Consider the following 11,322-nt stretch of genomic DNA (forward strand, 5'->3'; position numbering starts at 1 on the left):
TTTTAAAAGTTAATAGTAATGTCTTTTTCCATCATGCCTTGCTTGTCTATCTTTGCTTAAATGAACAGCTTAAAGCCGCATAGGATGATAATCTAACTTATCTCCCATCCTAGCCAGATGACAAGTGTCCAAAACCTCTCTAAAACCATCACAACAAGCCAGCTTGATGAACTAAGAGCAGCAAACTTCAGACTAGATTTACCCTGGTGCTGCTTGTGTGGTGTTCAAAAACATGACAGATTTTGTTTTTTTGTTAAATTAATGTACTTTTTATTTTGATTGGTTTTTTTAATCAAACATTTTGCATTTTTGGTGGATTTTATGGTATGAAATTATATTTATGGAATAGTTATGATCCATTTATTACCTGTAAACCATTTTTGAGCGTATATGTGAAAACTTAAATTGTTGTAAATCTGGAATGTTTTGGAGCACAGACTTATGTTTGATCTCTTTTTAAAGGAGGCACTTGGCAGCTGGTGAAGTGAAAAATAATTACAGTAAAATTAAAAGCTAAAAAAGTAAAGCTAAAAAAAAGTTAGAAGTTTAAATTTATTATTATGAAAAATGCACAAAAATATGAAATATATATATTTTCCTAAACCAAAGCCATGAATCTAAGTTGTGTTCCAATTTTGAGGTTGATGCATATTTTTGACTGCAAACAGTACAAGTGTTTTTTGTATGTCCAAAAATTTAGTTTCTACACCTTACATCTCTTTTATTTTAGATTTTTATTTCTATTTTTATGTAGCCTCAAGAATATAAGTGTAATTTATCTGCTTATTATCCTTTTATGTGAATGTGTGTCTGTATGTAGTGAACTGGAGGATGAAGTGGTTTTCGAGGAGTTTAAGCGCACCAACTTGAAGGGCATGGCCGAGGATGAGGATGAGGGAAACGTATCACCTGGAGAACACTGAGGAATGCATGTAGAATTTAGCCAGTTCTTAAAGCATCCCTCTATACCAGGGATCAGGGTTGGAGCTGAACTATGCAGGAAGGTAGATCTCCAGGAACAGGGTTGGGCACCCCTGCTCTATACAGTAGGACTTATTTAAGGATGCCCAAAACAGACAATTATATATAGAGCATTATCACAATGTTGTACTGCTTTGAACAGTTATTAGCAGATCATGTTGTAATTTGTATTGAATTCAATATTTCTCTGCAGACCAGCCAGCTCATGCTGTGACCATTCTTCAGCTGCCTGACCTCCATGATATTTTCTGGAGTTGTTACTGAAATTAATAGAGAGCTTTGTTTTCCTATTTTATGGTAGTGGGAGTGCTGCTCTTTTGATACTGCTGTATCATTTTGGTGTATATCTTTAGAAATTTGGAATAAACTGCTGTGCTTGAGTTTGGTGACTATACACAAGAATAGTCAAGTAAAAGTGTAGTAAAATCTTACCTGTGTTTTTAGTTGTAAAAGTTAATTTAGTTATAATGCAACATTCTTTGTTGTAATAAAACACTCAGATAAATGTATTATTACAAAATACTGTATTATAATAAAAATCTGTACTAGCTGTTGCAGTATGTTCAGTTTATGAACACATGATAAGGAAGTTAAATAGTATTTTAAAAGCAGTACAATGGTCTGGACATAAGTTCTTGGATCTTTTGTTAATTGATAAAATAACTATTGATACAGATTCCGTTTCTGGAAGTGGATCTGTTTTCCAAGTGCATCCATATGAATGTTTTTAAATTACAGACTCAGCAAGGTGCAAAGACAAATTTAGTTTCAAATGTATTTTCATTAATATTTTTCATGACATATATTTCATATTGTCCTATACAGATCAAAGTGATTAAATACATCATTTATATATAAATCTCAATAATGATATGTAATATCACAATTTCTCAAGTGAGATTGATTGTCAACTGATTGTCCTAAAAGTTAAGAGAATTATATATAATATCAAAAATATCTTTAATATTTTCTCTACTTACGATGATTAAAGATAAATCTGTAAATATTTAATTTATAACAGCACTAACAATAGTTAGCTTGCTTACTGTTGCTCATAATGACTGTTTTGTACTCCTTCTGGTGTTAGCTTTAATCAACTGCAGCTGAGTAGCTAGCTAATACACTAGAAATCTGTCTACTTTGCAGATAAAGCACATTGAGCATTGGGCTTTAATCCTCTGTCACTCATACATTATGCAAACAAAAATGTAACTAATAGTTTAATACAATTTTAATAATTATCTCAATTACACACATTAACTAAAGTTAATTAAAAAGAAGCATCTGCTCATGTATGCTTACAAAACAATTATGTTCTATGGAACATCTTATGTGCATTGTTTTAATATATACAGGAAGGATAGATGGCATTTCAAATGGTTTACTAAAAATGTGACTGTCCTGTTCAGAAAATGGGCTTAAAAGGGTTAGCAAGATATTATTAATTGACTTCAAGTAAATTAGCATACTCAAACAACATTAACTGTGTGACATATATGAAACTCATGAGGCATTTTTTTATTGAATTAACCAAAAGTAATAGGACCATCAACAAGGAGATGTCTTACCCTAAACAAATGGGCATAACAAATAACAGCTTATTTCTCTTAAAGGTGCCATAGAATGAAAAACTGTCTTTACCCTGGCATATTTAAATAATAACAGTTCTGTACATGGAAATGACATACAGTGAGCCTCAAACACCATAGTTTTCTCCTTCATATGTAAATCTCGTGATTAAAAAAGACCACTGAAAAACAGGCGAATCAGAACATAACACCGACTGTGACGCAACAGTCAGGATCACTACGCCCCCAACATTTGCATAAACCCGCCCTTGTTCTAAGCCGAGAAGCTCTGCAGGTATTGTAAATAAACAAGCGCGGACAACAGCGAAAATAACAAAATGCATTTTATGTTCCAGGCCGTGCAGGGGGTGTGAAGTGCAGGGATGGGTTGGTGTCTGTATTCAGAAAGGCACAGAAAGCAAATAACGCGAGCCACTAAAGGGACATGGTTAGCTCCTTGCTAGCGGTAGCCTGTTACAGTACATAAGATTTCACTCTCAGTAAGGAGAGATGAGGATGATGGCGAATGACTTACAGATCCTGAGCACCACTGACAAGCATCTGATCTTGTGAAATGTGTGGTAAGTACTGTTGCTCCATAATGTAAACATAGTTGGTGTGAACGCGTCTCTTGAAAGTGAAACTATAACGCGATCGATGGATCGTTCAAAAGCAGTTTCAATGCCTCCCATATTAATAACGGCTCCCTGATGCCCGCGTTTTATATACAGTATAATTACCCGACGATACAACTGCGAGAGAAAATATTTAAATATATATTTTCCTCCCTGTGCTTCCTTCTTGCTGATGAGCCATACTGTGAAACAGCCAATCAGAGCAGAGCTCATTATTATTCATGACCCTGCCAAATAAGCCAATAACAGACCGTTTCATTCTAGGGAGAAATCCTAGGGTTGTAAATGGACATGTAAAATCGTTTCTGGAGATTTTTTGCCCTTACTTAAGCCACATACCTTCTGTGTAGATATCAGAGAACAATTTAAAATACTGTATCAATGCATTCTATGGCACCTTTAATATATTCAGTTAACTTAGATGACTCCTTAATTAAAGATTTTTTTTAAGATAGTTGTTCTGGAGTGTATTGAGGTTTCTGTGTCCAAATATATTAGGGTGGTGTTTGGGTCACATCAAGGCTGGACATCTGGGGCAAGAGTGGTAGTAGGTTCCTGTAGTTCACCCCAGTTGTATGTTCCATTTATAGGATCTGGTAGACCACATGACAGCTATCTGGGTAGAGCTTTGAAAGGAACTGGCAAATCTGGTTGTGGGTATTTTCTGCTTAGTGCAGCTAAAAAAACAGACTGGATTGCTGAAGAGCAAGGGCTTGGAACTCCCATTACCCCAAGATCCCCTTTTTGCCCCTTGTCTCCATTTACCCCTGCTGCACCTTGATGGCTAGTGTCCCCATTACTGCCTTTTAGTCCTGGAATCCCGATTGTTCCATTTACACCGTCTTTTCCATCCCTGCAGTGACACTCACCCCTTTCACCCTTGTCTCCTTTCTGGCCATTTAAACCTGGAACTCCATGTGGACCATCATCCCCCAAATCTTCTTTCTAGCCTTTCGATCCATTATTTCCTCCCAACCCTGGAAGTCCTCTTCCCCCTGTCATGCCAGGTTGGCAAATTTATCCTGTAGGTCCCTGGATTGAATAACAAATTAAAAATCAAATTCAAATTCAAATTTTATTTGTCACATACATATACATACATAGTACGACATGTAGTGAAATGTATTGTACGACTGTCCAACAAATTGTCCAACAAAATTAAGAAAAACCTCAAGTTTACAAAAATACAAATAGAAAAAGTACAGTAAACATATATACAGAAATAAACTAGCAATAAAATAAAATAAAAAATAGATATGAAGAATAAAAATAGAATATGATTCTAAATAGATTCTATAAAAAGTAAAGTGTATGTCAATTACTGGACACTGTCCTGACTCACCAGGTAAACCCTGCTGTCCTCGATTTCCATCCAAACCCCTGTCCCCTTTTTCACCTGGTACAATGTTTAGCAAGTTGCTGATCTAATTTTTTTTTTTACAAATTGCTATAAATGTTAACTAACTTACCCTTGGGGCCTCATTCTCCTTTGAGTCCTTTTAAGCCGAATGGACCCACATCTCCTTTTTCACCAATATCACCTATTTGACCTTTTGTCAAGAAAAAAGGAACTATAATTGGCAATGCTTCTCTTATCAACTGTATGTATTTCAGTTGCATACAGATCACTCTCAGATAAGGGACTCTATGCACTCTTAAAAATAAAGGTGATTCACGATGCCATAGAACATTGCTCTCAAACTCAATTCCTGGAGGGCCAGTTCAGAAGACGTGAAATAAAGTGCATGCATCCATATAAAACATCCCTCACATGGTTCCGGGGGTGAATAAAGGCCTCCTGTAGCGAATCCATGCATTTTTGTAAGATAAATATCCATATTCCAAATGTAATAAACACTTTTTTTCACTTCCACTGACTGTTGTACGCGGAAGTCGTGCAGGCGGATGACGTAGGACGTAGGCGCCATGCGCACACCTCTGAGATATGCAGGAGCAAAGGAAACAATGTTTCCTTACTTTAGCAAAGGAAAACCAGTCTCCATCTTTGCTTACATCAAAATCCTCTGACATTTTTCTTTACAAATCCTCGTTTTGTGCTTACAAGTCGTGACCGGCATTTTGTTTTTTTCTCTCTCCACGTTCGTCACTAATCACGCAACGCCGACGTCCTACGTCATCCACCTGCACAGCTTCCGCTTACCACAGTTAGATGAAGTGAGAAAAAAGTGTTTATTACGTTTGAAATATGGATATGTATCTTACAAAAATGCATGGATTTACGCATGGATTTGCTACAGGAGGCCTTTATTCAGAATCAGAATCAGAAAGAGCTTTATTGCCAAGTGTGTTTACACACACAAGGAATTTGTCTTGATGTTAGGAGCTTCCAGTACAGAAATACAAACATGGTGCAGACTACATATAATTAAGGTAATAAAAACACTAATAATGAAGAGAATAGAAAATAAATTATAAATAACAATGAAATGTCTTTAAACGATAGGGTACATCGCAGCCACCACATTTGGCAAGAATTGCATTCTGCTCCTTATGTGGGTGGCTAGCATTGAAAGACGCTCCCCTCAGACGTCTTCACCTGAGGGCACAGCTGCATGGTTCAGACCTGTTGACTTCACTGGGTTTTCAAGTGGGCACCCCACCTCACCGGTGTTTCGTCAACTAGCCCACGACACCTCAATGGGGCTTGACAGCAGAACCAGCGTCCTGGGACTGCTCCCTCGGCCGTTCAGGACTTCACCACTCAGCTCTGCCCCCCGCCCCCTCTGCCAGCCTGGTTTAGCCACCGCTCACCTCTCTTTACCCACAGCCATCTGGATGCTGTCTCTGCCTGCTTTGATATGTTGTTCACCAGGGTCTTGCGGGTTGCCCCTCTAACCCCAAGCATCCCCAATGCTCTCCAAAGTGACTGTCTCGGAAACCCCCTGCAGCCCACCTCCACCGGTAGATTCCAGGCTCTCCAACCCCTCTGCTGGCTCTCAGATATGAGGGACTGATACTTCCCTAACTTGCGTTCATGAGCCTCCTCAATCCTTTCCTCCCAGGGCACTGTCAGCTCTATTAGGGCCACCTGCCTTGTCGCTTGGGACCAGAGCACAATATCTGGTCGGAGGCTAGTAACGGCAATCCGAGATCAACTCTCATTTCCCAATCCTCTGCCGTACATCTATCCTCCTTGCCTGCCTTCTCCCCAGGCCTGAGGAAGCCAATGAATCGGGGACCCTTGACTTGGGCCTTGATTCTTTTCCGCTTCCTCTCCTTCTCCAGACCATCGGCCAATTGCGCCAGCACCTGATCGTGGCGCCACCTGAACCTCCCTTCCGTCAAGCCTGCCCGACAGGACGACAAGATGTGTTCCATGTTTGCTGGTCTCTTGCACTGTGCACAGGAGGGATCCTCTGTCAGTCTCCATCTTTGGAGGTTTGTTGGAGTTGGGAGCACATCGTACACGGAGCTAAGGAGGAACTTTATCCGATGCCCCTCCATATTCCAGATGTCCTTCCAACTGAGAGATCTGCCTCGGACACCTTCCCACCGGGTCCAGCTGCCTTGCTGTTTCATGGCTACTGCCCTGGCTTGTCTACTCTCTTCCTCCACAGCCCGAATCTCCTTCTGCACCATCCCTTTTCGGTCCTTTGCTCTTGCCTCCTTCCAGCTTGCTCGGGTGATGACTCCAAGATCTTGGAGGTTGGGTAGAGGGGCACCGATAATCCTCTCAGCAGTCCTGACTGTCCGTTGTATTCTGATGTCTGTTTTGGTAGCTGAGCCAAACCAAACAGTTATAGATGAACACAGGACAGACTCGATGAAGGCAGAGTAGAACTGTTTCAGCAGCTCCTGTGGCAGGTTGAACTTCCTCAGCTGACGGAGGAAATACAGCCTCTGCTGGGCCTTTTTCACAATAGAGTCAATGTGAATGTCCCACTTCAGGTCCTGGGAGATGGTGGTGCCCAGGAACCTGAAGGACTCTACAGCCACAGTGCTGTCCATGATGGTGAGTGGGGGGGAGAGCAGGGGGGTTCCTCCTGAAGTCTACTATCATCTCCTCTGTTTTGAGCGTGTTGAGCTCCAAGATGTTGTGACTGCAACAGACAGCCAGCTGCTCAACCTCCTGTCTGTAAGCAGACTCGTCTCCGTCCTTGATGAGGCCGATGACTGTAGTGTCGTCCGCAAACTTCAGGAGCTTGACAGAGGGGTCTTTAGATGTGCAGTCATTTGTGTAGAGGGAGAAGAGCAGTGGGAAGAGAACACATCCCCGAGAGGCGCCAGTGCTGATGGTGAGAGTCCTAGATGTGAGTTTGCCCAGCCTCACTAGCTGCTGCCTGTCTGTCAGGAAGCTGGTGATCCACTGACAGATGGAGGTGGGCACAGAGCGCTGTGTGAGTTTGTCAAGTCAAGTCACCTTTATTTATATAGCGCTTTTAACAATACAAATTGTGTCAAAGCAACTGAACAATATCAAAATAGGAAAATAGTGTGTCAATAATGTAAAATTACAAGATTAAACACTCAATTTTCAGTTAAAGGCATTTCATTATTGAATTCAGTGATGGCATCGTCCAGCTCAGTTCAGTTCTAATAGTCTCTGTCGAATCAAGTCGACAATATCACTGGAAATGAAGTGTTCCCAACTAAGCAAGCCAGAGGCGACAGCGGGAAGGAACCAAAACTCCATCGGTGACAGAATGGAGAAAAAAACCTTGGGAGAAACCAGGCTCAGTCAGGGAGCCAGTTCTCCTCTGGCCAGACAAACCAGCAGTTCAATTCCAACTGCTGCAAAGTCAGATTGTAAGGACTCAACTGGTTCCAGTGGTCTTTTCCCGATGGCTGTCTAGGTGATGGGGTCCTCACTGAGGATCTGTCTCTGGGGCTCATCTAGGTGTCCTGGTCTCCGCTGACGTTCAGGGCTGTAGAGGTCATCTCTAGGTGCTGATCCACCATCTGTTCTGGATACGGACTGGATCTGGTGACTGCAGTGACCTCGGAATAAGAAAGAAACAGAATAATATTAGCGTAGATGTCAAGCTTCTTACCATGTAACAAGTACATTGTGTGTTATGGGAAGTGTTCCCGGTTCCGGCTGACCTAATTAATGCAGCTTAACGATCCTTTAACGGATTTGAATATTAGAAGCGTATTAGTGTGTTATGTGTACGCCAGGTTAAAGAGATGGGTCTTTAACCTAGATTTAAACTGACAGAGTGTGGGCGCTAAATAGAAAAAGGATCTGCCGCCTGCAGTTGATTTTGATATTCTAGGTATTATCAAATGGCCAGAGTACTGAGGAGCTAAATCATTCAGGTATTTGTAAGTAATTTACAAGATTTTAAAATCTATACAATGTTTAATAGAGAGCCTGTGCAGTGTTGACAGAACCGGGCTAATGTGGTCATACTTCCTGGTTCTAGTAAGAACTCTAGCTGCTGCATTTAGAACCATTGTAGTTTGTTTTTGAGTGCAGAACAACCACCCAATAAAGCATTACAAAAATCTAACCTTGAGGTCATAAACGCATTAATTAACATTTCTGCATTTGACATTGAGAGCATAGGTCTCAGTTTAGATATATTTTTAAGATGAAAAAATGCAGTTGCACAAATGCTAGAAGCGTGGCTATCAAAGGAGAGATTGCTATCAAATAGCACACCTAGGTTCCTGACTGATGACAAAGAATTGACAGAGCAGCCATCAAGTGTTAGACAGTGTTCTAGGTTATTACTTGTGGGGGTTTTAGGTCCGATAATTAACACCTGTTTTTTCAGAATTTAGCAGTAAGAAATTCCTCGTCATCCAGTATTTTATATCGACTATGCATTTCATAAGTTTCTCAACTTGGTGTGTTTCACCGGGCCGTGAAGAAATATAGAGCTGAGTATCATCAGCATTACAGTGAAAGCTAACCCTGTGTTTCCTGATTATATTTCCCAAGAGTAACATGTAAATCGTGAAAAGTAACGACCCTAGTACTGAGCCTTGAGGCACTCCATACTGCACTTGTGATCGATATGATACTTCTTCATTCACTGCTACGAGTTGATGGCGGTCAGATAAGTATGATTTGAACCATGCTAATGCACTTCCACTAATGCCAACAAAGTTTTCTAGTCTATTCAAAAAAATGTTGTGATCGATAGTGTCGAACGCAGCGCTAAGATCCAGTAGCACTAATAGAGAGAAACAACCATGATCAGATGATAAGAGCAGGTCATTTGTCACTCTAATGAGAGCAGTCTCAGTACTATGAGATATCTAAATATCTCCAGTCTAAATCCTGACTGGAAATCCTCACAGATATAATTTTTCTCTAAGAAGGAATATAATTGTTAGGATACAACATTTTCTAGTATCTTTGACAGAAAAGGGAGATTCAAGATCGGTCTGTAATTAACTAGATCTTTGGGGTCAAGTTGTGTTTGTTTAATGAGAGGCTTAATAACAGCCAATTTAAAGTTCTTGGGGACATATCCTAATGATAATGACAAATTAATAATAGCCAAAAGAGGATCTATGACTTCTGGAAGCACCTCTTTTAGTAGATTAGATGGAATAGGGTCTAACATACATGTTGTTGGTTTAGCTGATTTTACAAGTTTACACAATTCTTCCTCTCCTATAGTAGAGAATGAGTGGAATTGTTCCTCAGGGGATCTATAGTGCACTATTTGATGTGATACTGTAGCTGACGGCTGCATGGTTACAATTTGATCTCTAATCGTATTGATTTTGGAAGTAAAATTGTTCATAAAGTCATTACAGCTGAGCTGTTGGGAAATGTCAACACCTGTTGATGCTTTATTTTTTTGTTAATTTTGCCACTGTATTCAATAAATACCTGGGGTTATGTTTGTTTTCTTCTAAAAGAGATGAAAAGTAATCAGATCTAGCAGTTTTTAAAGCTTTTCTGTAGGATAGGGTACTTTCCCGCCAAGCAATACGAAATACCTCTAGTTTAGTTTTCCTCCAGCTGCGCTCCATTTTCCGGGCTGCTTTCTTTAGGGCGCGAGTGTGCTCATTATACCATGGTGTTGGACTCTTTTCCTTAATCTTCCTTAAGCGTAAAGGAGCAACCGTATCTAAAGTGCTAGAATAGAGAGAGTCTATAGTTTCTGTTACATCATCAAGTTTTTCTGCGCTGTTGGATATGCTGAGGAATTGAGATAAATCAGGAAGATTACTTGCAAAGCATAGTTTGTCTGAGAGAAGGTCAGGCATGACGATATTGAAGGCCGAGCTGAAGTCCACAAATAAGATCCTTGCATAATTCCCAGGTTTGTCAAGGTGTTGTAATGCAGTCCCATATTGACGTCATCCACAGACCTGTTTCCTCTGTAGGCAAACTGAAGAGGATCCAGCAAGGGTCCAGTGATGTCCTTCAGGTAGGCCAGGACCAGTCGCTCAAATGACTTCATGACCACAGACGTGAGAGCGACAGGTCTGTAGTCATTAAGGCCAGTGATTTTGGGCTCTTTGGGGACGGGAATGATGGTGGAGCGTTTAAAGCAGCAGGGAACTTCGCACAGCTCCAGAGATCTGTTGAAGATCTGTGTAAAGATGGGGGCCAGTCGGTCAGCACAGACTTTTAGACAGGCAGGTGAAATACCGTCTTTTCTGAAGACCCGGTTCACATCCTCTACACAGACTTTAAGAGCCCCCCGGAGCTGTGTGAGGGACGTTTTATTACGGATGTGTGCACTTTATTTCACATCTTCTGAACTGTTGACAACAAACATCCGCTTACCCCCATTGAAAGGCTTGGAGGGGCCAGGACAATTTTTAATATAACTCCCGATTGGATTCGTCTGAAAGAAGAAAGTCACATACACCTAGGATGCTTTGAGGGTGAGTAAAACACAGGCTAATTTAAATTTTTGGGTGAACTAACCTTTTAAAGAACCATCTCTTTCTTGCATTTTTATAATCTGAAGAACCTTCTTTTGCCACGAACCTATTGTGAAGCAGAAAGGTTCTTCAGATGTTAAAGGTTGTTTATGGAACCATTTAGACAAAAAAGGTTCTTCTATGGCATCGTGAAGCACCTTTATTTTTAAGAGTGCAGTTTAGCTCCAGCCCTAATCAAACGCACCTGATCCATCTGATCAAGCACTTCAGGATCATAAGAAACTTCCAAGCAGTTGTGAGCTGGAGCCGATTGGAGCTAA

This window comes from Barbus barbus (assembly GCF_936440315.1).
Source record: "Barbus barbus genome assembly, chromosome: 26".
Lineage (NCBI taxonomy): Eukaryota > Metazoa > Chordata > Actinopteri > Cypriniformes > Cyprinidae > Barbus > Barbus barbus.